Below are 27836 nucleotides of genomic sequence, written 5' to 3'. Positions count from 1 at the left end.
GCCATTCTTGATTTCAGTGTGCCATTCATTTGCTCCACTAGTCCTGATAGTTCAGGGCAGTAGCTACAATGCAATTTCTGTTCAATGTTCAATGCTGCACATAATAATTTGATTACTTCATTATTGAAGTGACTTCCCCTATTTGATTCTAAAGAGATCGGAAACCCGAAACGTGGAATTAGTTCTCTCAACAGTAGTTTTGCAACTGTGAGACTGTCATTTCTACGTGTAGGGTAAGCTTCAATCCAGTGACTAAAAATACACACAATCACCAACATATATTTAAAGCCTGCATGCATAGGCATCTCAATGAAATCCAGTTGCATTCTGCTGAATGGACCACCTGCTCTTCCAATGTGGCTCAAATTTACCATGGTTCCCTTCCCTGCGTTCATTTATTGGCAAATGACGCAACGATGGCAAACTGCTTCAGTAACTTGGCGAAATTTAGGATTAAACCAGTCAATTTTAAATAATCTAATCATGGCATCTCTTCCCATGTGTGCTTGTCTGTGATATAGCCTAACTATTTGCGTCAAAAGACTGTCTGGCAAAACTAATCTCCCTTCATTTGAAACCCACAAATCATCTGATTTTTTTACGCATTGTAATTTATTCCATGAGAGTTTTTCGTCTCTACTAACATTATTTTGTAGAAATTTCAATTCTTCTAGTGTGTCTACAACTTTTAAAGCAAAGGCTTCATTTTGTTCAAGTTCTGGTTCATTTATCAAATTCTATTTGTCTCTGAGCAATATACAGTTCAATGCGCAAAACCTTGCGACTTGATCTGCATATCCATTTCCCAAAGAAACAAAGTCTTGTGATTTCAAATGTGCACTGCATTTTACCACTGCTACTTCTCCTGGTAACTGGATAGCATGTAACAAATCTTTGATTCTTTCACCATTTTTCAGTGGTGATCCAGAAGAGGTCATAAAGCCTCTTTGTGACCACAATTGTCCAAAGTCATGCACTATTCCGAATCCGTACTGACTTCCAGTGGAAATGGTGACTTTCATTAATGCGGAAAGTTGGCAAGCTCTAGTAAGAGCTACTAGTTCTGCTACTTGTGCAGAATAGATTCCCTGAAGCCAAGACGCTTCTAGAACACCAGTTATTGTACATACAGCATATCCTGCTTTCAATATTCCTGCTGCATCTCTTAAACATGAACCCGCAACAAAGATAATCTGATCATTTTCTTCCAATCGAGTATCTTTGATATCAGGTCTTGGTTTAGTACAAAATTCAGTCAACTGAAGACAGTCATGTTCGATGTCTTCTACATTTTCAATTTCAACATTTTCACTGGGAAACAAAGTTGCCAGATTTAATGTAGTGCATCTTTTTAATTGCACGTTAGGTGATGCCAAAATTACTGTCTCATATCTCGTAAGGCTAGCACCAGTCATGTGCTGTGTTCGGGAACGTGTCAAAAGTATTTGACTGAGTGAGGGACCATAACTGTTACAGGATGTCCCATCACTATTCCTTCACTTTGATTAAGGCTTATACCAACTGCTGCTACAGCACGCAAGCATCCTGGTAAGGCTGCTGCAACTGGATCCAAAGTAGCTGAAAAATATGCTACTGGTCTGTTTACGCCACCATGGGCTTGAGTCAAGACAGACAAGGAACATGCATCACGTTCATGACAAAACAATGTACAAGGCTTTGTGTAATCAGGCATACCCAAAGCTGCAGCTCTGCACATGCATTCCTTTAATTCAATAAAGGCATCCATTTAATCTCTCTTCAACATTATTTCATCTTGCACATCTTTCTTGGTCAGTTTCAGTAAAGGTTTAGCTAGAGTTGAGAAATTGGGAATCCATTGGCGACAGTAGCTCACCATTCCCAAAAACTTTCTCACCTCTTTTCTTGTTTTGGGTGGACTCATTTGAAGTACAGACGTTATTCTTTCTTTCATAATGTTTCTCGACCCCTTTTCTATTTGGTGACCCAAATATTTCACTTTCTTTTGGCAGTATTGCAATTTCGAAGGAGACACTTTGTGTCCATTCCTTCCCAAATGATTCAGTAGGGCAATAGTGTCAACTGTACAGTCATTTTCTGTTTTGGATGCAATCAATAAATCGTCAATATACTGTACTAAGGTTGATTCGAAAGGTAATTCCAATGATTCCAAATTTTTCTTCAGAATCTGATTGAAAATAGATGGTGACTTCGAAAACCCTTGAGGAATTTGACACCGACTGTAGACTCTGTCCAAAAATCTGAAACAAAAAAGAAATTGTCTGTCCTCATGAAGAGGCATAGAAAAGAATGCTTGTGACAAATCAATGACTGTGAATCACTCTGCATCACATGGGATTTGAAACATTATTACAGCTGGATTTGGTACTACGGGACAACATTTGACTATTATGTCATTTATTGTTCTCAAATCTTGAACAATTCTGACCTTTCCACTTGGCTTTATCAGCCCCATGATTGGTGAATTACATGGACTACTCAGTACTTCTTTCAGTATTCACAGTTTCACAAATTCGTCAATGAGTTGGGTGACTTTCATAAGGGTATCTTGTGGCATATGGTATTGTGGAGTTTGAGGAAAGTCTACATTAGGTTTTACAGTCACTTTCACTGCTTCTGCTCCTTTTATCAATCCTACTTCTTTCCCTGTCATATCCCACACTTCTTTTCCAACAGTTTCTTGTAAATCAGCTGGAATATCTGCTTCAGTAAGCATAGGATAAAGAGTAATCAGGGGATACTCTTCCTCAACAGTATCCATTTCTTCTTCTTCTCCTAAACTGTCCTCTTCTTCCTCATCACTATTAGTCTGAATTTTAATTCCTTTATGTGAGCACATAATCGAGCATCCTAGTTTGCATAATAGATCTCTTCCTAATAAGGATAAGGATATTGAGTCACACACCACAAATTTATGTAACCCTTGAAAGTTACCAATTTCGACTTGTACTGGATCTGTAAATGGGTTTGTCAGATACTGATTTGCTACTCCCACTACTTGAACTGTTCTCCCTGAAAGTGGCAAATTTGGTACTTCGATACTTCTAACTGTTGAGCGTGTAGCTCCTGTGTCAACCAAAAATGAAACTCTGTGACCCATAACTCTTCCTTCCACATAGGGTTCCTTTTGATCAACTTCCAAAGATGGTGCAAGCATACAATTTCCCTCCTCATCTGAACTTTCACTCTCCCATTCATTGTTTATTCCATTCTCACTGTGTAACAGGAATTGGTGTACTGTGTTACTTTGATTCATTCCTTGACCTGTGACCTGTTGAGGAAGCATTACTTGTTGCTGATTCATTGGTGCTAAGGGTACTTGCATTTGCTGATTAGGTACCATAGGAAACTGCTGTTGAATCGGCTTTGATTGTACCATTTGTACACGAGGAATTTGCGCCTGCTATTGTTGCATGGGTTGTAGACCCTGCATCTGATTTATATTATTTTGGAAATTTGGGTTTGGACCTCTCAATTTTGGCCCTCTCACATTCTGAAATGTATTGACATAATTGTTCTGCTGACCTACGCCTTCCTGCACCAACATTGGGCACTCCTGTTTCCAATGTCCGACGATTCCGCACGTGTGACATGGCATCACTTTCTTCATTGCCTGTATACCATTTGGAATCACGACAGTATTTAAATCAGGACCATTATTTACAAAACCTCCTCGGCCTCTGCCTCTCATCTGTGGCTGAAACCTAGCATTTCCCTGCTGTTGCTGCTGTGGCAATTGTTGTTGAAAACCTTGCAAACCTGTCTGAGCTGCTCTAATCTGCACCACCATCACATTTTTCCTTCAACTTTTTCTGCTTTGTCTCAATCTCATCACTGCAGTATTTTGCATAACTTCATCAATCGATTTTGACTGCCAACAAATCAAATGCATTTTAATTATCTGGCTAATTTCGGGTCTCAATCCTTCCACAAATCTGAATACAAAATGGAGCATGTTTTTTGCTTCAATCGTTTCCGTGCCACTATAATTTTTAAATGCTTTCAACAATCTCTCATAGTATGCATGTATCGACTCTTTAACTTCCTGTGCTGTTCTGTCAATTTTCTGCCAATCTACATTTTTCGACAAAACTTTTGCTTTCAAATACTCAATCACCTTATGATATATTTTCATTACCTCAGGAGATGGTGCACCTGTGTCCTTATCTCTTTCCGGTTCTTTTGTCGGCCAATCTATAGCTCTTTTACATTCTTCCCACAAATCTGCTGGAACTACAATGTCAAATAAAGTATTCAAGTCTTCCCAAAGACACTTTGCGAGTTTCACAAATCTATCTGTTTGTTGATACCATTCAATCAGTTTCTCTCTTAACCTGGGGTAATCATCCGTAAAAGATTGAATATCACACCTGTGCCATGGTACGTGAATACATTTTCCTCCTGCTGTTTCTCTCATTGGTAACATGGTTATAAGGTGATCATTCTGTTGTGTTCTAACATTTTGATCTGGGGTACTTTCTTTCTTCTTATCCTTTTTAACCCATCTGCTTTCCCACTTGTCTAAGCATCTCCAAACCTGCGCGCTTTGCAGTATTTCTTTAAGGTGTGTTTTCATTCCTGCAGATCTCATGTGTTCAAAGTCTTTTGTTTCAAAGTCTAGCCTGTAACTTCTGCTCAAGTGCTTGGTTTTATTTATGTCTATTTTAAATCTATCTGCAATTTCTTGTAACCTCTTATGTACGCCGCTTACTTCTCTTGTAATTCTAGGGCAAATGTATCTCAGCTCTTCTTCTGTGTATGATTCTAACCTGTTCAGACCCATTGTTCCATCCATCTACCTGCTTCCATGCCCAATCTTATTTGGTTCAAATATTCTTCTCCTTTTCCCTTGGGTGTACTCTGTGGGGTATTCAGACTTTTCAACCATTGTGTTAACTGTTGTGCATTTAGTCCCAATAATGTAGCATCTACATCCACTGCTACTGATGGTTTCTGTAATGTTTCTGAAATTTGCGGTATTAACCGTGGTGGATTTGACCTTACCACAGTCGCCGGAACACAATTTGGAATCGGACTAAATTCCAACAAAGACCCAGATCTGTTTGAGAGTATTCCCACTGGAGTCATTTCTTGGGTATTTTCTACATATCTTCTTCCTGTCTCATTTTGTGTCAATACACCTTGATCTCGCATACACTTGGCTTTGCCTGTATATATAATGGTACTGGCGGACCTACAGTGATAGGCAAAGATATTGCATCCGGATTCTGTCTGTTACCCAAATTCTGTGGCATATTAATTCCCATATTATGGTTCATCATTGCTGACATGGTTTATTGTGTTTCTGCTGTTTGAATGTACCTTGGCATTTCTTGTGTCTGCCTTTGAGGCATCACTAAATTAGAATTTATTTCCAAATTTTGCTCATCATAATAGCGTCTTTGGACCTGTGGCTGGTAATTATTATACAGGTTCCAGTTTAGTCACGTCAGGATATATTATCTGAACTTGTGGTATTTCCTGTGTAAAAGGCATATTAGGACTACTCTGCATCTGTATTTTCATCAATTTCGGTGTTACAATACCCTATATTGGTTCTGGAGAGGCAGTACTAGTGCTTGGGCCAATTTCGTTTTCCACATATGGTGGTGGACGGTCATTTAGTAATTGCAGAATTAATTCCTCATCATCTGATTCGTCTGACCTTTTCGAGGTTCTCTTGTTCTCTCTATCTTTGAACTGACTCCTGTTTGTTTTATGGGTAGCTTTCTTTCCTTCCGTCTCTACTTCTTCAGTAATTGCTGGAAACAATTTAATTCCCTGCAATATATCTGATCTCCAAACCTTTTGAGCTCTATCCCATCTAGCATCCGCTAGTGCCTTTTCTACTTTTCTCACTCTTGTTTCAAATTTCTTTTGTAGTTGCTTTCTAGCTATTTGTTCCCAAATTGCTAATGCTTCAAATTGTGCTGGTCTTGGAGGTATTTTCATGTTATATAGCGCAAATCTTAAATTCTCCAAAACTCTCAAATTAAACGTCCCATGGATAGGAAACGCTACACTTCCATGCTTTTCTGTTAATTTACACCATTGTTTTAACCAAAGACATGGTGCGACACCTTTTTCTTCAATTACGATGTAAGCTGGTGTACCCTCAGGCGGTGTTTCTTCTCCTACATTTGCTTTAATATATACATCTTCCCTCAATGCACTCTTAAATGCTTTGAAAAATGTCATCTTTCCGTCTTTTATTTTCTCAAAAATGTAATCAATAAGTGACTTTAATTCCCAGAATACTCTTCACTTGCCTTTCCCCACCAATTGAGCTTCACTGACTGTGTCCAATCCGTGCGCGACCCTTCTCACCAACCAACCTATCTCAGCGCGACTCCAGTGACATCACACTCACACACTGCGGCTGACAAAGTCTTGCGGCTTGTCCTCTTTCATTCAGCTTCACTCAAAACTATTTTCTGCAATATATCGCGAGCACTAATTAAAAAGAAGAAAACAAATCTGTTGGTTTACTACAGGAAAAAGGTAATACAATCGCTTCAGAAACCTTAGGGATTTTTCACTAGCCTCAGCAGTTATTCCATCTTTCTCGGTTTCCCACTTCCGCAAGCAAAATTTGACCTGCAAACTTTACTCTCAACTGATCAATGACCTATTCTAGTGCACCTTACAATTCGTCAAATCTCAAAGTCGAAAATGTTCTTTTATTCCTCAATATTCATACTGACTCGTTGACCACGCCAGATCAACCTATTAAACCGAACAAATTACAACATCAATCAAGTGTCTCATACATTTTTTAACATACTCCGGAGTCTCTTGACCTCACAGGGCCCCTTTCAACATCAACAACCATGTGGACAATTTTTCTGCACAAAGCGCTACACACATATGAAGTTCGACGACTTCCCTACTTTCACACTTTGGAGTACCACTCCTCTAAAATTTTAATTGGAGTTCGTAACCCCCTAAAAATCCTCACATACTTCACATTTGTCTGCGGCATAAGCTTTGCAAGCGTGAAACCCTAATATCATTCATACTGTCACTAGAGACGCCGAAAACATCCTCACACCTCCATTTCCTCCATTCGCAAGCTCAGAGATTCCAGGAAAGTCATTAGGGATTTAGGGCATCATCATCTCTCCAACTTGTTTTATTAAAAAAATTCTAACTTGGATACGTCTATTTTTCGGATGGGGTCCCAAAGGGCCAAACCATCAAGCTCTGCTACCATCTACTGATAGTGCGTCCAGTCCTTGTAGATTACTTATACTTGGACATGCCAGAGGTCTGTGAACCTTTTGACCGGGTTGAGTTCTCCTCATCCAAAGAAATCATCAGATCCCTCAAATCAGTAATCAATAATCATTTATAACCAATAACCAATACTCAATTAGTAATCAAACAACAAATTAGATCAATAGAAAACAGTAATTTGACACACCATGACCTTTCAGTCATGAATAACCACACCTGTTTATTAAAAGTTAATGAGTTTATTTCCCTATATTAACAAACCTAATACGATGTAAGTAAGTCTCAAAATCAAATGATACACATATACAAACATTACTGGCTGTCCATAACGGCGGAAGAAACGCAACCTACACAAAACTTGGATTATAATGCACTCAGATATAGCAGTGCAAATCACTAATAAAAGCAACTGAGATTGACTAATTGCATACATTGATCAGCATAACAAGATTTCAATTCAGCACGGTGCATTAAATGAATACCTCAACTAACCTCTGACTAGCATTGGCATGTGGGACTTCATGCAAAACTAATTTAGTCAACATAAATTTAGAAAACGTCTAGCTTGGGCTCTGTCAAAATAAGCAGTTGGTACCTAAGAAGGAAAACACAATGAATATTACATTTATCCTTTCATAATTACCAAATACAATCAGCATTCAAGGTAAGTCTTCGTCCTTCAGGTACCAGTTCGATCAGCATGGGGCTTCTCCAAAGGAGGGGCAAAGTTAAAGTCAAGTTTTCCTTGCAGCAGCAAGGAATACAGGGGCAAAAGTTTATCATATGGGCAAGAAAGGTTAAAGTTTAAAGTTAAAGTCTCTAGGGTGAGAATTCTTTAGAGTCTATCTTTCTGGGATAGAGAAAAAGCATCAAAGTGTCATCAAAAGAAAAGTGTCAATGGCATAAAATGGCGTCGATAATGGTTCCAACAACGGCATCAAAATGGCATCAAAATGGCGTGTCTTCTCTTCGTCCGGTCGGATTAAGTAAGAAAAGTTCAAAATTCTTCAGGTTCTTCCATTGGAGGGTCCATGGGATGATTTCTCTTTGACCAATGAATAGTGTCTTTTCTATTAATACTCATCTACGTGTAAGGTGTCCTTTGAGTTTTGGAACATAACTAGCAACAAAGTTGCCAATTAATTCTGCATCAGTGTCTTCATTGTCTTTACCTGCAGAAACTGACCTTGAGCTTCAAAGGGGGTGAAAGTTGCTTAACACACAACTTTTTGAGATACAATTATTAGTCATCTACTGGAAAAATACAGCTTTTAAAGATTCAAACACATCTGTGTTAATACAAGTGAAAACTACGCAGTTAAAATTGAGACCAGGCAACTAGGCCAAAGCCTCTGCTAAATTATAAGCTGAGCATGTAACAGTTTCAATGAGAAAATCATAAAGTATAACTTCAAATATGACATATTAATACATTTTTGCCGATTTTCATGATTAACTAAGCTTGTTTTAAACTAGTGGTGACCTACTTCGTGGGCACATTTCTCTTCACATTTTATTTTTCTTTGCTAAAACAGATTGTTTATACGGTTTTGTTGCATGATATATAAATGTTTGTTAGTCTTTCTTTTTCTGCTTCATCAATCTCATTGAGCTTCCCTGGCTTCTGATAAACAAACGTGCTTATTTCAAACTTCTCACACACACATTCAAGGCAATACACAACTTAGGCCCCACCTACCTGAGCTGTTGCATCTCCTTACATCAACCACCCAGGCACCTCTACAACACAGAACTCTTACTTACACTCTTCCCACGCATTCACAGAACCAGATCAGGAGGGTGGTCATTCTCTTACATGGTTCCTAAAGAATGGAATGGCCTCCTACTCCACATTAGAGCCTCGTCCTCTCTTCTTGAATTCCGCAATAATCTGAAGACCTGGCTTTTCAATTAACCAAACTACCATAGTCAGGGCTAAGCAAACACACCTGCTCAGTGCCAGGACACTCCATGTTAAAGCCAATAGGCATCTAAACTGAACAAAACATATAGGTGGTCATTCTGACCTCGGCGGTAAAAGGCGCCTACCGCCGGTCAGAAATCCTCCATAATTCCGCCGCGGTTGCAGTAACCTGCCACGGTCATTCTGACCCGCAGCAGCCAAACCTCCGAAAATCCGACAGCCACAACAGACCGCCAGACCAGCGGTCGGCGGAAAAGTGGAGGTGACCAAACCTCCACCGTCACGCCAACAGAAATACGCCCATGCCATTACGACCCACGAATCCACGCGGCGGTCTTTCAAACGCGGTTTTCCATTGGCGGTACACACCGCCGCGGTCAGAATACACACAAACGAACAAAACTCAGCCACATTGGACGATTTGAATTCCACACACCTGATACACATACACACACCACTCCCACACACACAATACAATATAAAACACACACCCACATCACCCACAAACCCCTTCGACCAAAATCCGAAAAGAAGCACTGAGAGACACATCAGCGATCACAGAATACCATCACACAGAGGCACACTACACCATCACCCACACAATATCCACACACAAAACAACACACACCACCACACTCAACACACTTAACTACACATACTCCACCCCACACATCATACACACCACTCCATGGCACCCCAAAGACACCCCCGCTTCTCAGACGAAGAACTCAGGGTCATGGTGGAGGAAATCGTTCGGGTAGAGCCCCAGCTCTTCGGCACACAGGTCCAATACACCAGCATTGCCCGGAGGACGGAGCTATGGCAGAGGATTGTCGACAGGGTCAACGCTGTGGGACAGCACCCCAGAAATCGGGAAGACATCAGGAAGCGATGGAACGACCTACGGGGGAAGGTGCGTTCCATGGTATCCAGGCACAACATCGCCGTGCAGAAGACTGGCGGAGGACCCCCACCTCAACCCCCACAATTTACAACATGGGAGGAGGAAGTCTTGAACATCCTGCATCCTGACGGCCTCGCAGGAGTCGGCGGAGGAATGGATTCTGGTAAGTTGAAGCTTCAATACTGCTTTCCCCCCACCTGCATGCCAAATCATACCCCAACCCTCACCCCCACCCTCACCCCCACCACCATCCTCACCCCCACCCCCAGCACACCTATTCCCTGCCAATGTCTCACCATCACAACCCACACATCCCAAAACCTAGGCCTGCATGCGTCCACTAAGCATGGACACCCATCACCAAAGCATGCCCAATGCATATACACATCCCCCCCACAAGCCACCCTCACCAAAGCCCCCACACACGAATGCCAGCACTTGGGGACACGGGAACCCACAGATACACCCATATGGCACACATTGAAACTATAACCATACCTCTATACCCCTGCAGGACCCGACCGCCAACACACCGCCACGGAGGGCCCAGAATTCTCCACACCCCCCACCCAAGAGGCCGTCAGCGATGACAGCAGCTCTGTCGACCTGGACACTGATGACCAGCCCGGACCATCGGGGACCTCTGGACAGTCGGTTCCCCTCACACAGGCACAGGCCACTACAGACCCAAACCCCTCTGGGAACACCAGCACAGCTCCCACCCAGCGGGCCCATGCCGCTGTCTCCAGGGCGCGTCAATCTGCGGTGTGTCTACCACTACAGGGCACCCAGGATAACCCACCACCCCAACAACAACAGGGACCTGGGGGCAGTGGTAGTGGGCACACCGGCCAGGGGGCAGAGGCCCAGGGAAACAGGGCAACTCGGAGGGCAGCTGTGCGACAGGGGGGGGACGGGCCCAGGGAACCCACTCTCCACGAGGCCCTCACCACCATCATGGGAGCATACAACCGCTCCCAGGAGACGATGGCGACGGTACTGGCCCGGTTCCAGGAGATCCAGGTACTGCAGGAGGAACACTATCGGGGGTACAGGGAGGACATCAGAGCCCTCACCTCCACCCTGGTTACCATGGTAGGGCTGCTGCAGGACCTCATCAACACCAGGACGGACACTCAACAACAACAAAGGGCCCCTGCCACTAGCCTGGACCAAGAACAGCCAACCACCTCCGCCGGCGCTAGTGGACAGGAGGCCCCCGCACAACAGCAGCCCACCAGACCCCCACCTCCTGCAGGAGAAGAACCACCCCGCAAGAGGGCCCTGAGATCTCGCAAGAAGACAGAGTAGGATGTCAAGACCCCCGCCAGCAAAGGATACCACCTGATGTCATCCCACTGTCCCACATTGTCAACCTGTCCATCCTTGAACTGCCCATGCTCCATCTCTCCACAGGCCTATGGACAATGCACCTGTGTGACTGTTACTCTGGACTCTGCCATGGACATTCCTTCACCATAGCCCCCACCTACTTGAAACCACCCATCCCATGTTGAGCACTGAAATAAACACCTATTTTGCACAAAACTATCTGGAGTCTGGCTGTGATTTCAAAATATTGTAATTGACATGACAGTGCAAATATGTCCTTGTACATAGTGAAGTCAACAAACAGCTGCCACAAAGCTGTAGTCCATGGGGAAACGAAGCACAGGACTCGTAGTGGGGACCCCAGATCTGAAATAGGGAGGGAAAAGCCACAACTCAGTCATCATACACTGGGGCAAATAGACAGGCAGCAGAGATGCAGGAGAGTAGTTCACATTTACTAAATTATGTTTGAATTGTTACCTGTGTCCTATTGGAAGTACTGTTCAATGATTCTGTCCCTGTTGTCTGTTTCAGCCCCGTCGTCTTCCTCCTCGTCACTCTCCACAGGTTCCACAGCTGCCACAACACCACCGTCTCGACCATCCTCCTGCAGGAAAGGCACCTGGCGGCGCAAAGCCAGGTTGTGAAGCATGCAGCAGGCCACGATGATGTGACACACCTTCTTAGGTGAGTACATTAGGGATCCACCTGTCATATGCAGGCACCGAAACCTGGCCTTTAGGAGGCCGAAGGTGCGTTCGATCACCCTCCTAGTACGCCCATGGGCCTCATTGTACCGTTCCTCTGCCCTGGTCCGGGGATTCCTTACTGGGGTCAGTAGCCACGACAGGTTGGGGTACCCAGAGTCCCCCAATAGCCATACACGGTGTCTCTCTAGCTGTTCCATCACGTAAGGGATGCTGCTATTCCTTAGGATGTAGGCGTCATGCACTGACCCAGGGAATTTGGCATTTACATGCGAGATGTACTGGTCAGCCAAACACACCACCTGGATGTTCATGGAATGGTAACTTTTTCTGTTCCTGTACACCTGCTCCCTGTCTCTTGGGGGAACCAAAGCCACATGGGTCCCATCAATGGCACCAATGACGTTGGGAATATGTCCAAGGGCGTAGAAATCACCCTTCACTGTAGCCAATTCGCCCACCTCAGGGAAAATGATGTAGCTCCTCACGTATTTCATCAGGGCAGACAACACTCTGGATAACACCTTCGAAAACATGGGCTGAGACATCCCAGAAGCAATTCCCACTGTTGTCTGAAATGACCCACTTGCCAAGAAATGGAGTACTGACAGGACCTGCACCAGAGGGGGAATCCCTGTGGGTTGGCGGATGGGGGACATCAGGTCGGGCTCCAGCTGGGCACACAGTTCTTGTATAGTGGCACGGTCAAGCCGGTAGGTCAGGATAATGTGGCGTGCTTCCATTGTCGACAGGTCCACCAGCGGCCTGTACACGGGAGGATTCATCCGTCTCCTCGCCAAACCCAGCGGACGGTGCCTAGGAAGGACAACATGGAGCACACAGTCAAGCAACCCACAGGTACGTACTCACAGCTTGCACAGTAAACGATTCTCTATGCAGTGAATGGCGTGTCTGAGTGGCTATGCAAGGCCTAGGCCTGTGTGACGCAGTTGAAATTGAGCCATGTGGACCCTCGAAATGGCGGCTGCCTGACCTGTGAAGTGTGACAATGGGATGTGAGGTCAATGCGCTGGCGTGGCACACCGCGGCGGTCGGCGGTCGAAGACCGCGGCGCGAAGCCGCATTGGTTAACATTGAAGCCTATGGGTTTCAGGAGCCAATGGCGAAGGGCGCCGGCGGTGGCGGTACGCACCGCCGCAGTACGCACCGCCGCGGACGTGACCGCCATTTTCTATCTACTTATTCACTTGCGACTTGAACTTTCACAGGAGAGGACCTATACTGCAAGTGTTGCTGTGACCTCGGTCTGGAAGGGACAATGGCTGCTGCGCCTGGGGAAAGGGCCCCTGCCTTCACTGGAGAAGAGTTGGAGAAACTTGTGGATGGGGTCCTCCCCCAGTATGCGCTACTCTACGGTCCTCCAGACCAACAAGTGAGTTTAATTCAATATGGATTTGGGGCCACTGGCTGGCTTGGGGGCCTGGCGGGGGGCCTGGCGGGGGGCATGGCGGGGATGGGGGGCATGTTGGGCCTGGCGGGGGGCCTGGCGGGGGGCATGGCGGGGATGGGGGGCATGTTGGGCCTGGCGGGGGGCCTGGCGGGGATGGGGGGCATGTTGGGCCTGGCGGGGGGCCTGGTGGGGATGGGGGGCATGTTGGGCCTGGCGGGGGGCCTGGCGGGGGGCCTGGCGGGGGGCATGGCGGGGATGGGGGGCATGTTGGGCCTGGCGGGGGGCCTGGCGGGGGGCCTGGCGGGGATGGGGGGCATGTTGGGCCTGGCGGGGGCCGGGAGGGGGGCCTGGCGGGGATGGGGGGCATGTTGGGCCTGGCAGGGGGCCTGGCGGGGGGCATGGCGGGGATGGGGGGCATGTTGGGCCTGGCGGGGGGCCTGGCGGGGGGCATGGCGGGGATGGGGGGCATGTTGGGCCTGGCGGGGGGCCTGGCGGGGATGGGGGGCATGTTGGGCCTGGCGGGGGGCCTGACAGGGGGCATGGCGGGGATGGGGGGCATGTTGGGCCTGGCGGGGGGCCTGGAGGGGGCCTGGCGGGGATGGGGGGCATGTTGGGCCTGGCGGGGGCCTGGCGGGGATGGGGGGCATGTTGGGCCTGGCGGGGGGCCTGGAGGGGGGCCTGGCGGGGATGGGGGGCGTTGGGCCACTGGCAACGAAAATGCAGACAAACTTGAACGTGGTATTTCTCCCTCCCTGTACGTGTCACATAGGTCCGCGCCCATGAGAAGATCGGGATTTGGCGTGCCATCGCCAAGAAAGTCCGGACCCTTGGGGTCCACCATCGACGGGGCACCCACTGCCGCAAGAGGTGGGAGGACATCCGCCGCGGGACCAAGAAGACCGCCGAGTCGCTGCTGGGGATGGCCTCCCAACGTAGGCGGGGTGCCTGCCGTCAACTGACCCCCCTGATGTTCCGGATCCTGGCGGTGGCCTACCCTGATTTGGATGGGCGCGTGAGGGCAGCACAGCAGACACAAGGGGGTGAGTACAAGCATTATCTACTCTGTTGTCGCGCAGTGGAGGTGTCTGGGTGGGGGAGGAGGGCTGTGGGTCCCCCTAGGCCAGGGCGATATCTGTAGGGTGGGCACCCCCGTACGCCCTTGTGTCCCCAGGCACCACCCTCAGTAGTGTGTCAGTACAGCCATCCCTGGGCCGTGTCATCCATGGGTGCAGTTGTCAACTCTAGGCGTGTAGGGCATGTTCCACGGAATGCGTAGCGGACCCCAAGTGCGCAACTTAGTGCAGGGGGCATCTGTGTCTGTCATGTCCGCTAACTGTACCGGTGATCCATGTACTCAAAATCTCTTTATTTCTCTCTCCCCCCCCCTTTTTGTTTGTCTTTCTGTGCTTGTGTGCATCAGCATCATCAGGCGGAGGAGAAGTGGCATCGGGGCAGGAGGGAGCTGCATCTCACATGGCCCAGGAGGGCCATGCCACAGAGTCTGACTGGACCAGTGAGACGGAGGGCGAGGGGAGCTCCACAACGGGGACGACTGGACCCTGCAGCGACACGGACATGTCCTCGGAAGGGAGCTCCCTTGCGGGGGTGGCACCATCCGTGCCCCCCGCCATTACAGGTACAGCCGCCACCCAGCGCACCATCTCCGCCCTCCCAGCAGCCCCTCAGCGTTCGCCCCGTGCCCGCTCTGCCAGGAAGCCGGGCATCTCCTTCGCCCCAGGCACCTCAGGCCCTGCCCCTGTTACCCCCGCTGCCCTCAGTGAGGAGGTCATTGACCTCCTCCGAACGCTCATTGTTGGGCAGACTACCCTTTTGAATGCCATCCAGGGGGTGGAGAGGGAGGTTCATCGCAGCAATGCGTACCTGGAGGGCATTCATTCGGGTCAGGCTGCCCATCAGCGATCGTTCCAGGCTCTGGCCTCAGCACTGACGGCAGCCATTGTCCCTGTCTCCTGCCTCCCTCTACTAACTCCCTCCTCCCAGTCTCCTGTTCCTCTGCCTGTCCCACCCACACCATCAGACCAGCCTGCACACACCTCAACACCCAAGAGCAGCTCATCCAAACATAAGCACCACAGATCACGCAGACATTCACACAAGCAACATTCTGATGCAGACATGCCAACAGTCACTGCCACCTCTGTGACCCCCACCTCCTCGTCTCCCTCCCTGTGACGTCTACACTCACACCTTCATTCACCTCACCATCAGCCAGTGTTTCCATCACCAGCACACCCTCCAGTCCAGTCCGCACACGTGCAGTCACCACCCCCACTGCCATTTACACGTCCCCTGGGACCTCTCCCACTGTGTCTGTCACCCCCTCTTCCACACCACACAAACGCAGCCACCCACCCACCCAACAGCCATCCACCTCACGACAGCCTCCCGCTCCTGCACCTGCACCCAAAGACAGCAAACTTGTCTCGCCTACAACCACATCCTCTCCCTCCACTCCCATACCCACTGTACCTACCACTATCCATTGTCCCAAGAAAATCTATCTCTCTACTGCTACCTTCTTTCCTGACCCTGAGCCCCCCCTCCTTCTCGTCGGGGTAAGAAGAGCACCTCAGCCACCACCAGCCCTGCAGCCCCCTTGACAAGGGTGCAGGGGTATTGGAGCCCACCAGCCCGCAGGTCTGGATCTTCGCCCAGCAGCAAGGGGACAGCCAACCCACCCCCTGGGAAGAGGAGCAGAAGGCGGAAGGGCCGCCGCCGGAGCCCGGATTCTATATCCCCCCAGGCCACTAGCCAGCCACCGTCAACAGCCACAGCTCCAAAGGGAGGAAAGGGCCACAGACTCCCGACTAAGGAGGGCAAGGGCAGCAAGGCGGAGAAGTCAGGCAGCAGGCCTGCTGCCCATGGAGGACCCGTCACAGCTGCCCAGGAGGAGCCCGCAACCCCCATAGCCGCTGCCCCGGGAGGAACCGGCACAGCTGCCCCGGGAGAGCCCACCACCCCCATAGCCGCTGCCCAGGGAGGACCCAGCCCAGCTGGCCAGGAGGGCCCCACCACCCACAGCCCAGGTGGGCATTGAAGGAGCACCATCCCCGCTGCCCAGGAGGGCACCACCAGGCAATGAGCAGTTGGCCATAGAATGTCCGCCGTCTCCAGCACCGCTCCGCTGGGGACCGCCGTCTCAAGAACCGCTGAACTGGGCCCTTCAAGGCAAGAACCGCTGAACTGGGCCCCGCCGTCTCCAGCACCGCTCCGCTGGGGACCGCCGTCTCAAGAACCGCTGAACTGGGCCCTTCAAGGCAAGAACCGCTGAACTGGGCCCTTCAAGGCAAGAACCGCTGAACTGGGCCCTTCAAGGCAAGAACCGCTGAACTGGGCCCCGCCGTCTTCAGCACCGCTCCGCTGGGGACCGCCGTCTCAAGAACCGTTGAACTGGGCCCTTCAAGGCAAGAACCGCTGAACTGGGCCCTTCAAGGCAGGAACCGCTGAACTGGGCCCTTCAAGGCAAGAACCGCTGAACTGGGCCCCGCCGTCTCCAGCACCGCTCCGCTGGGGACCGCCGTCTCAAGAACCGCTGAACTGGGCCCTTCAAGGCAAGAACCGCTGAACTGGGCCCTTCAAGGCAAGAACCGCTGAACTGGGCCCTTCAAGGCAAGAACCGCTGAACTGGGCCCTTCAAGGCAGGAACCGCTGAACTGGGCCCTTCAAGGCAAGAACCGCTGAACTGGGCCCTTCAAGGCAAGAACCGCTGAACTGGGCCCTTCAAGGCAAGAACCGCTGAACTGGGCCCTTCAAGGCAAGAACCGCTGAACTGGGCCCTTCAAGGCAAGAACCGCTGAACTGGTCCCTTCCAGGCAGGAACCGCTGGCCCTTTGGCAGACGTGGCAGGGCAGGATCTGTCTCGGGCAGGGCTGCAGGATGTCCTCTGGCCAACATGCCTCCTCCAGTGGCAGTGGAGTCTGTTATGGACTGTTTGGACTGTGGCTTTGCTCTCCCCAGGATGGCCCAGTGGGCAGGCCACCCACTGTATGGACTGTATGGACTGTGGCTTTGCTCTCCCCAGGATGGCCCAGTGGGCAGGCCACCCACTGTATGGACTGTATGGACTGTGGCTTTGCTCTCCCCAGGATGGCCCAGTGGGCAGGCCACCCACTGTATGGACTGTGGCTTTGCTCTCCCCAGGATGGCCCAGTGTGCAGGCCACCCACTGTATGGACTGTATGGACTGTGGCTTTGCTCTCCCCAGGATGGCCCAGTGGGCAGGCCACCCACTGTATGGACTGTATGGACTGTGGCTTTGCTCTCCCAGGATGGCCCAGTGGGCAGGCCACCCACTGTATGGATTGTATGGACTGTGGCTTTGCTCTCCCCAGGATGGCCCAGTGGGCAGGCCACCCACTGTATGGACTGTTTGGACTGTGGCTTTGCTCTCCCCAGGATGGGCCAGTGGTCATGGAGTCCCCTTGTGGATCTGGCGTCGTGTACTCAAGTGGCTGAGGTGCCCACCCTTCCCTTCCCCCTGAGGTGCCTGTCCTTTTTTCTTTCTGATGCCCCTGCAGTGTTCTCTCCGTGGAGTTCTTGTCGTGGGACTGGGCCTTGCCCCTTTGCTCAGGACCCCTGTGGTCCACGGACAGTGGTTGGACTACATTTAGTAGATGTATATATTTTGTACATAGTTTATTTATTTATTGGGATTACTGCTGTCCATTTTTCAATATATCTGCCCGTTTATGATCTCTTCTTTTGGTCTTTGCATTATTTCGGAGGGGGGGTTTGTGGGTTGTGACAGTGATCTGTGGGAATGCATTGATGTGTGTGTTGTAGTGGGTGTGGGTGGGTGGGTGTGTGCCGGTAATCTTTTCCCTCCCCTGTGTCGTAGGTGCAGTACTCACCGATGTCTTCCGCGCCGCCGGGCGTGCTCCTGGTACAGGAGCAGGTATAGGAGTGCGGGGATGACCTGCAACTCGGGTTCCATACTGCCGGAATCTCGCGTGGAGTATGTGGAGGTGAGCGTTTTCCCGTTCGTAGTCTGTTTCCGCCGTGTTTTTATCGGCGGTGCTCCCGCCCCGGAAGAGGTGGCGGATTGGTGGGTCGTGATAGGGTGGGCGGTACATTGTCTGCCGCCTGCCTGTTGGCGGGGACCGCTGCGCTGTTTGTTTGTTCCGCCGTGGCGGTCGGAGTGTTAATGTGGCGGGCTGTGTTGGCGGTTCCCGCCAGGGTCAGAATTGCATATTTTGGACCGCCGGCCTGTTGGCGGGTTGGCCGCCGCTTTATCACCGACCGCCAGGGTCAGAATGAGGGCCATAATGTGCTACTGGTGAACATTGAGCAACTAATATGCGCAGTGGTGAAACACAAAGTCATTGGTCAAACACAACTAATAGCATCACAGTAAGGAGGACAACAGGCATGCACAAAACGGTCCTGAGCGCAAGCAGAAAGCTGTGAGAAGGGGGGGGGCAGGCATGCACAAAAGTGGGCTGAACGCAAGGAGAAAACAAAGAGAAGGAGGGAAAGGCAGACAGCAGGCTGAGCGCAAGGACAAAGCAGGGAGAAGGAGGGATAGGAGGGCAGCAGGCAAATGCATTGTTAATCTATTGGAGCGCAATCTGTATGTGTCTGTGGCGAGTTGGTTATTTCTAGTCTTCTTCTGGTGAGAGCAGAGGTCATGGTTCTCCCTTTAATTGCTAAGAATATGCAAATGTGAAAATCACCTGGAAGCTTTGCGGATTTAGCTCCACCCTGCCCACTTTAGTAGTATCCAAAGGTCTTCCTGCCTTTCGCCAGGATGATGGAGAGCTTAAGAAGCGTCCCCTGCATGTTACACAGCGATTTGGGTGAGGAGTTCTTGATGCCAAGGAATATAAGGACATCTTCACCAAACAAAGAATTACTCACTTCATATATTGAAGAGGAAATACCCTTGTTTGGTGGAGATTTACCTCTTTGTAGCCTTGTTATCTTCTCTTTAGGAGGATTCATATGATCACATATTTCAGGATAAAGATGCACCAGGAACAATCATATTGCCAAAATGCACACAAGGTCACTGTTCACATTTCCTTGTGCTCCATTACGCAGCTGTAGTTTAGAATATGTACTGGACATTTACCCAAGGAGGCATAAAGAACTTCACTTGGATAGATATTTTGTGCAAAACTGTGGAGTCTTGCTGGATAAAAAGGCAGACGAGGTTCCTTTGTGGCGGAGTCACTCACACAGTTACTGCCATACCCGCAGAGACACAGCCACTCACAGATGCACCCAGACACTCAAGCACCCACTCACAGACCCACTCAGACATTTACACATCCACTCACACACCCTCTCAAACATTCATGCACCTATTCACAGACCGACTCAGACTCATGCATCCACTCACAGACCCAGTAAGAGACTCATGCACTCACAGACACACTAGGAAATTCATGCACCCACTCACAGATGAACTCAGAGACTCATGTAGCCACTCACAGACCTACTCAGACACTCATGCACCCACTAACAGATGCACTTAGATATTCATGCACCCACTCACAGACCCACTCAGAGACTCATGCACCCACTCAGAAACTCATGCACTCTCTCACAGACCCACTCAGAGACTCATGCACCCACTCACATACCCACTGAGACTCACACACCCATTAACAGACCCACTGAGACTCATGCACTCACTCACTGACCCACCTAGACACATATCACCCCCTCACAGACCCACTCAGACATTCACGCACCCACTCACAGACCTACTCACACACTCATGCACCCGCTCAGGCTCATGCACCCACTCACAGACCCACCCATACACTCATGCACCAACTGACAGACCCACTTAGACACTGTTGCACCCATTCACATACCCACTCAGAGACTCATGCACCTACTCACAGACCTTCTCAGACACTCACAACCCACTGAGAGACCCACCTAGACACTCGCACACCCAATCAGAGACCTACTGAGATACTTATGCACTCACTGACACACTCACTGTCAAAGCTTAGTGGTTACAGTTAGGAAATACTTTTCAGAAAACCTTATAAATTCACTTAAAAATTAATGGTTACAGGGACGTTATAGTTAGGAAACAACTTTAAAAACATAGAAATTCAGTTAAAAAACAGATATCATAGGGACGTTAAAGTTAGGCTCACATTTCACTTATACAAAACCAGTGAAATTGAGCAGTTACAGTTACCAGAGCTAACTATAACTTACACTCCCGCAATGCACTGCTTATGACTTCACATATTACATCACTCATGACATGGTGACATCACTGATGACATCACTGAATACATCTCAAATGACATCACTGATGACATCATCCACAGAAGCACTCACACACCCATTCACATGCCTGTACAGCCTCTCATACACCACTTACACACCCACACAACCACTCACATACCCATTCACAGACCCATACAAGTACTCACACAACCACTTACTCATCCATAGTGCCACTCACACACCCACACACTCCCTCATCAGGCACTCACACAACCATTCACTCACCCATACAGCTACACTCATACAACCAGTCATTTACACAGCTAGTCACAGTACCACACACTCAAACTACAGCTACTTACACACCCACTTATTCACCTATACAGCCACTCACACACCCACTCACTCACCCATAAAGCTCCTCAACACAGCAACTCACCCATAAAGCACTCACACACCCACACAGCCACTTACATACCCATTCACAAACCCATACAAGCACTCACAAATCTGCTCACTCAGCCATACATCTATTCACACAGATACTTACACATCAGCTCACTTAACCAAACAGCTATTCAAACAGCCACTCATTCACTCACCCATATAGCAACCTACACAGCCAGTCATTCACTCATACAGCCATTCAGACACCCACGCACCCACCCATACAGTCACTTAAACACCCACTCACCCATACAGCCACTCACAGTCACACAGCCACTCACATAATATATGTTAGAAATAGTTACATTCATTAGAAGTACAAAAAGTATACAATTTTAACTTTTATAGTATCTTAAGTATACAATTTTATCTTTTGTAGTACCTTGGCATATCTGCTTAACACTCATAAACCTTTAGAAAACTTTTAGAAAACACTCACACTCACTGGATGATGTAATCAGTGATGTAATTTGAGATGTTCTCAGTGATGTCATCAGTGACGTCACTGACCAAGCAGTGCATTGCGTAACCTTTGTTTTTTTCAGTGAATAAATATACGACTGTGAATATAAATTTGAGCCTAACTATAACACCCCTGTAACCTTTGTTTTTTTCAGTGAAAAAAATAAATTAAAAAATATGTATATGTATATCTACTGATGAAAATTCTGCGGCCAATCCCCCTACAACCACCTTACCCTGCGCCATGCACAGCCTTTGGCCATGCGTGATGGGATTGGTGTCAAGGCCTGGCCTTTTGCCCCCTAACACCACCCAACCACAAACCATGCACGGCCTTCGGCCGTGCGCGGGGGAGGTTTTTGTGGCCCTAGGTCCAGCCTCCTATAACCACAACAACCCTGTGGCAGACACAGACTTTGGGCATGTGCAATCGTGGTGGGATGCAGGGCCTGACCTGTGGCCAGGCCCAGCAACAACACCCTTCAAGCTCCAAACTCCCTGCCATAGACAGCTGAAGGGGTTTGGAGCTGAAAGGGGGCAGCATAATTTATTTATATATATATAGGGGGGCCACAAGGGCCCCTTTGGGCCCCAGGGACCACCACCTCTCCATCTTACCTAATAAAACTTCTTGGTGGGGCACGCAAACCACCCTTGGGCCGAAGACACCACAACCTCACTGGGGCAACATTAAATAAATAAATTGGTGGGCGGCACCAACCCCCGCTGGGCCCCAGGTACCACCACCTACCTGGGGCTACATAATAAAAAAAAACTTAGGAGGGCGTGTACAACCCCCCCACCCCCAGGACCCAGGGACCACCACCTTGTCGGGACAACATGAATAAATAAATGGAGGACCACCAAGAAAGCAAACAGCTAGCTCCCGAGGGTGGGCACCTCAGGAGGTAGCAGGAGCCAGCCCTTGGGGGTGGCAGTCCCCAGGGCCATATATGGCTCCAGGAAGGGGGGCGCATGCCCCCTCTCCTTATTTTAATTTGGCTCCTGGGAGGTTGTGTTCCCCAAGGGTCCACAACAGACCCCCTGCTTTAATGTTATTTGAGCCCACATGCATGGTTTAAAATATTGACCTGGGGAGATGTGATCCCCGGGGTAGCAATTACTTTTAAAGTACATTGCCCCGGGAAAGTGGCTCCCCTGCATATTTTTTAATCATAGTCCAGGGGATGTGGTGATTCCCGGGGATATTAAAAGCCCCAGGAGCTCTCCCTGGATCCTTGTCCCTAGATATACAAATTTATTTTCTCTTTAATATCTCAAAAACTCCTGAATGGGTTTACACCAAATAAAAAAGATTGTGCTCTGCAGACCAAAAGATACCTTTTTGCTAAATTTGGTGTAATTCTGCCCAGCGGTTCGGGCTGCAGGCATGCCTAAAGAGTCTATAGGAATTAACATGGGAAACACACTTTTTTTGACTCCCCCCTTATCTCGGCCTCCTGTTGATGGATCATCGCAAAACTTTTGATGCACAACAAGATCATTGGGCACATTTGTTTTGGACAATTTTTGGAAGATTAGTCAAACAATGCCAAAAATAAAGGGAAGTAAAAAAAACCTTTTCCAATGGAAACTAGATCCTAACTATACCTAACTATAACTACCTACCGGCAATATATATATTTAGAGAGAGAGCGAGAACGAACTCTGGGTAGTTCACAAATTTAGGTGGAGAGCAGCTCTCTTATCAAGCACCCTCTAGATTTACTCACCTCCAGCGTCACTGTAGATTTATGCACCTCAAATGTCTGTATTTCTGGCAAAGTTTTTAAGCATAGGATTAGCACAGTGCAATCCATGCTGAGCTAGAAAATGACAAAGTATTTTGCCATTTAAACAGCAAAGTCTTTAAGCATAGGATTAGCACAGTGCCATCCTTGCAAGCTGAAAATGATAAAAGCCTTTCACCACTTCAGGTACAGTATTACAGCTTTGAATTGGGCAAATAAAATCCAAGCAAATTTGGAATGAGCAAAAAGAACCCCTGACACGTGTTTTGCTATTGTTATAGCGCTTCAGAGAGGTTTAGCTTTGCCCAGATGCACGGGAGCACCCAGTATGAATCAAAACAAAACCCTTTTTAATGGTTAGAGTGATGCATAAATTATGCAAAAGAGAAGAGAAAACTCTGGTTAGTTCCCACATTTAGGTGGAAAGCAGCTCCAGTGCAGAGCATCCTACAACACCAGCGACACTCTAGATTTGCTCACCTCAAATGTCTGTATTTGTAGCAAAGTTTTTAAGCATATATATTCACTGAAAAAAACAAAGGTTAAAGTTACGTTATGGTTAGGTGAAATGTTCAGTAACAATGTAACATTTTAAACTGTAAAAATCACAGAAATTCACCAGTTGTAGTTATCCCCAGTAACTATAACTAGTTTCCCTGCCATGCAGAACTTTCTTGTTAATATTTTCATTAGAAATATTGCAGTGGTGTTATCAATGATGTCATAGAAGATGACATCAGTTATAGTTATAGTTATAGTTACCTTAGGGCACAAGTTATAGTTATGTGAGATAATTATAACTGGTGAGGTGGGCCTTTGCCCCTGTGCCTATTTAAGCTCCTGGGACCACATTGCACTGGGGCCAAATGTAATTAAAAGAAGAGGGGCACGGGAATCCCTCCCAGAACCACCTTTGGGCCCCAGGAACCCCCATCGCTCTGAGCCAAATTCATCAAAAAGGTTAGGGGTCTGCATGGCCCCCCTCCCTGAGCCTTCTAAAGCCCTAGGGACCTCATTCCCCAGAGCTGTTTCATTTAAAATGGGAGGGGGACATTGTGGTCCCCCTCCCCCAAGCCTCCTTGGCCTCAGCAACCCTATCACTCAGGGAGGTATTTTATACAAAATGGGAGGAGGGTCTTGTGGCGTCCTTCCCGGAGCCTTCTAGAGTCCCAGGGACACCATACTCCAGGACCTATCTTTGTAATAAGTGGACGCCACAGTGCCCACCCAAGGCACCCACCAACTAGCACATTGGGGCCCACTGGGTAAGACCTAGGGCCCGCACCCTACAGCCAGCTCTCTGCATGGTGTGGGAGCTGGCATTGTTCCTGCCATGAGGAAGCAGTTGCTGTTTGCATATTCTCTTCCAGCAGAAGCAATATGTGTTTTCTTTTCCTGCCGGCACTAAGGCGGACAGGGAAATGAACAGAGGTCTGTTCCCAACCAGCGGGAGCATGTTTAAATCTCCCGTTGACTGGGAGTAGACTTGTATGTTTGCTCCCATTTGGTCGGAGATTTAAGTCTGCTCCCACCAGACGCAAGGAAACATATGTTTCCATGCCCACAGTAGTGTCCAACTACAGTGTCCCAGGCGGTGGGCTCCCCAGGATACAGTCACTGAGCTAGGCCCAGCGGATGGGTTTCCTGGGAGCCTTTAAAGGCTCTGGGAAGGAGGCTAGAGGGTCCTACTCCCTTCTAAAAAGTGTCACGGCCCCAGGGGATGTCATCCTCTGAGCCTTTTTACTTATCCGGGAAGAGGGGCTGCGTGGACCCCCCTTCTTGTTTAAATAATATTTCAGCCCAAGGGAACGGGGTCTCCAGGGGCCTAACTTGGCTTGGGAAGGATGGCTGTGTGCCCCTCCACCCCTTTGTTATTACATATTAGCCCACACTGCTCCCTCCCTGAATCTATTTTGGCCCCAAGGACCCCACCCCCACGAGGTCTAATGCACTTAATAAGGAGAGGGGCAGCTTGGCCCTCCTCCCCGAGCCTTATTAGGCCCTAGGGACCCCATCCCTCAGCACTGTATTTATTTTCAAAAGAGAGGAGGATCCATTTAGCCTCCCTCACCCGGCCTTCTCAGGCCCAGGGGATCCCATCACCCGTGGCCATGTTTTATTTTTTAAAAGGGAAGGGGAGCACACAGCCCTCTTCCCTTAGCCTTATTAGGGCCTGTGGATCCCATTCCCTGAGACACACATAAATTAAAGGTGGGTGCCCTGGTACCCACCTGGGGCACTCACCAAGTACTCATTAAGGGCTAAGGGCTAAGGGGGAGCCCCAGGGCCCTTGCGTCCCCAATTGGCTTCTCATTTGGTGTGGGAGCCAGCATTTCTCCTGCCCACAGGGAGCAGCTATTAAGGTTGCTCCCTCCAGGCAGGAGCAATATCTTGATCTGTTTCCCTGCCCACATCAGTACAAACAGATCTCAAGTCTGCTCCCAGTCTGCAGGAGAATTTTTTAACCTCCCACTCACTGGGAGCAGGCTTTGGGTTTGCTCCTGTTATGCAGGAGTTTTTAAAATGCTCTTGCCAAGTGGGAACAAACTCAAGTTGCCGGGACCTCACCAGTGAGGGCAGGGAAACTGCTGTGTCCAGGGGTGGGCTCTCTGGCACACACCAGGGACAAACCAAGTGAGCCAGCCACTCAGAATAGGTTCCCCCGGGCCATTAAAGGTTCAAGGAGGGGGGCGCATGGCTCGACTCCCTTATGATTTAAGTAGAAGCCCTGGGCGTTGAGGTCCACAGTGCATTTTAAAGGCTTGGTGTGGGGGGCCACATGCCCCCCCCCTTAAAATTTACTTTAGGACCTGGGGGTGGGGTCCCCAAGGCCAAATACAGCTCAAGGAGGGGGGTCACGTGTCCCACTCCTCTTGATAAATACATTGGAGTTTAAAAAATGCTCCTGCTAGACAGGAGAAAATACACATTTCCTTGCCCTCACCACTGGGGCCATTAAAGGTTCAAGGAGGGGGCTGTGCAGCTCCCCTCTTATAATTTAAGTAGCGACACTGGGGGATAGGGTCTCCTGGTCCATTTAAAGGCTGCATGTCCCCCCCTCCTCTTTATAAATACATTTGGCCCTGGGGGTGGGTCCCAAGGGCTTAAATGGCTCAGATAGGGGAGCCGCATGCCCTCCTCCCCTGAAAAATTAAATTGAGCCCCAGGGATGGGGTCCCGGTACCGAAAATGGCTCAAGAAAAGGGGTAATGCAGCACCTTGCCATTATAAATAGATTGGGCCGGGGGAAAGAGATCCCCTTGGCTGAGAATTGCTCAGGGGCCCTACTGACACCCTATTGCCATATATATATATATATATATATATATATATATATATATATATATATATATATATATTCTTTTGGCAGCTTCTCTTTATTTTTTTTTGCTGTGATCCTGTGGGATCACACCAACATTAGCTGATTTTTTGTACATTTTAGCCCAATGGGGTCCTTCTGGGTCCCTCTGAGTTCCCCCATGGGGCTTAGGGGCACGGCATCCCTACCCTGCCTCCTTATATTGGTTTTTCCCCAAGTTTAGGACAGGGGTCTAAGTCCCCAAGCCCTGTAATGGTTGGCAGCAACATTTTTCACATGTTGCTGGCAGTCAATCAGTGCACTCAGTTCTGTGGGAGTCTGATCCCAGGGGAGCGATAATGCCCAGGGGATAAACAGCTTTATTTTTTAAAATTGGGTTTGAAGGGACTCTTGGGAGAGGCCCTCAAATCCAAGCGCCCAGATATAAAAATATTTTTAAACCTTAATTTCTCAGAAACTACTGAATGGATTTACTTCAAATCACAAACAGAATGTTTTCTGGGCCAAGATATGGCTTCCTTCCAAATTTGTTGTAATTCTGTTCTGAAGTTTTTGCCGTAACTATGCCAAAAGTCTGAATGGGGATTTTGAGTTTTGGGACTCCACCCCATCTTTTCGACTCACGCTTGACTGATCCCCCGAAACTGTCCATGCACTTACGAGGCAAAAAGAGCACTTTTTTTAAAGGTTTGTGAAGATTTGTGAAGCGGGCCAAAGTTATTAGCAACTCAAAACATACATTTCCTATGGAAATGCTGACCTAACTATAATTACCCAGTGGCAATCACCATTAGGTAATATGCATACATATATATATATATATATATATATATATATATATATATATATATATATATATATATATATATATATATATATATATATATATATATATATATCTCATGCAAACTATTCACTCCACCAACGGTCCTTCTTTTTCTCAGGTACTGTGTGAAAGAATGGCCACAGCCACTCTATGTCTTTGCGAAGTGAAGTTTTATTGATATAAACTTCGAAAAACCCAACACGGTTAGGAAATCCTTGTTTCCTTGATCACTGACCCCCCCCCCCAATATTAGTTAAGGCATTTTGCCCCAGACAGATGGTGGCCCCCAGGACAAATATAAG

Source organism: Pleurodeles waltl, chromosome 10, assembly GCF_031143425.1.
Source record: "Pleurodeles waltl isolate 20211129_DDA chromosome 10, aPleWal1.hap1.20221129, whole genome shotgun sequence".
Lineage (NCBI taxonomy): Eukaryota > Metazoa > Chordata > Amphibia > Caudata > Salamandridae > Pleurodeles > Pleurodeles waltl.
Note: the sequence above shows the minus strand (reverse complement) of the source record.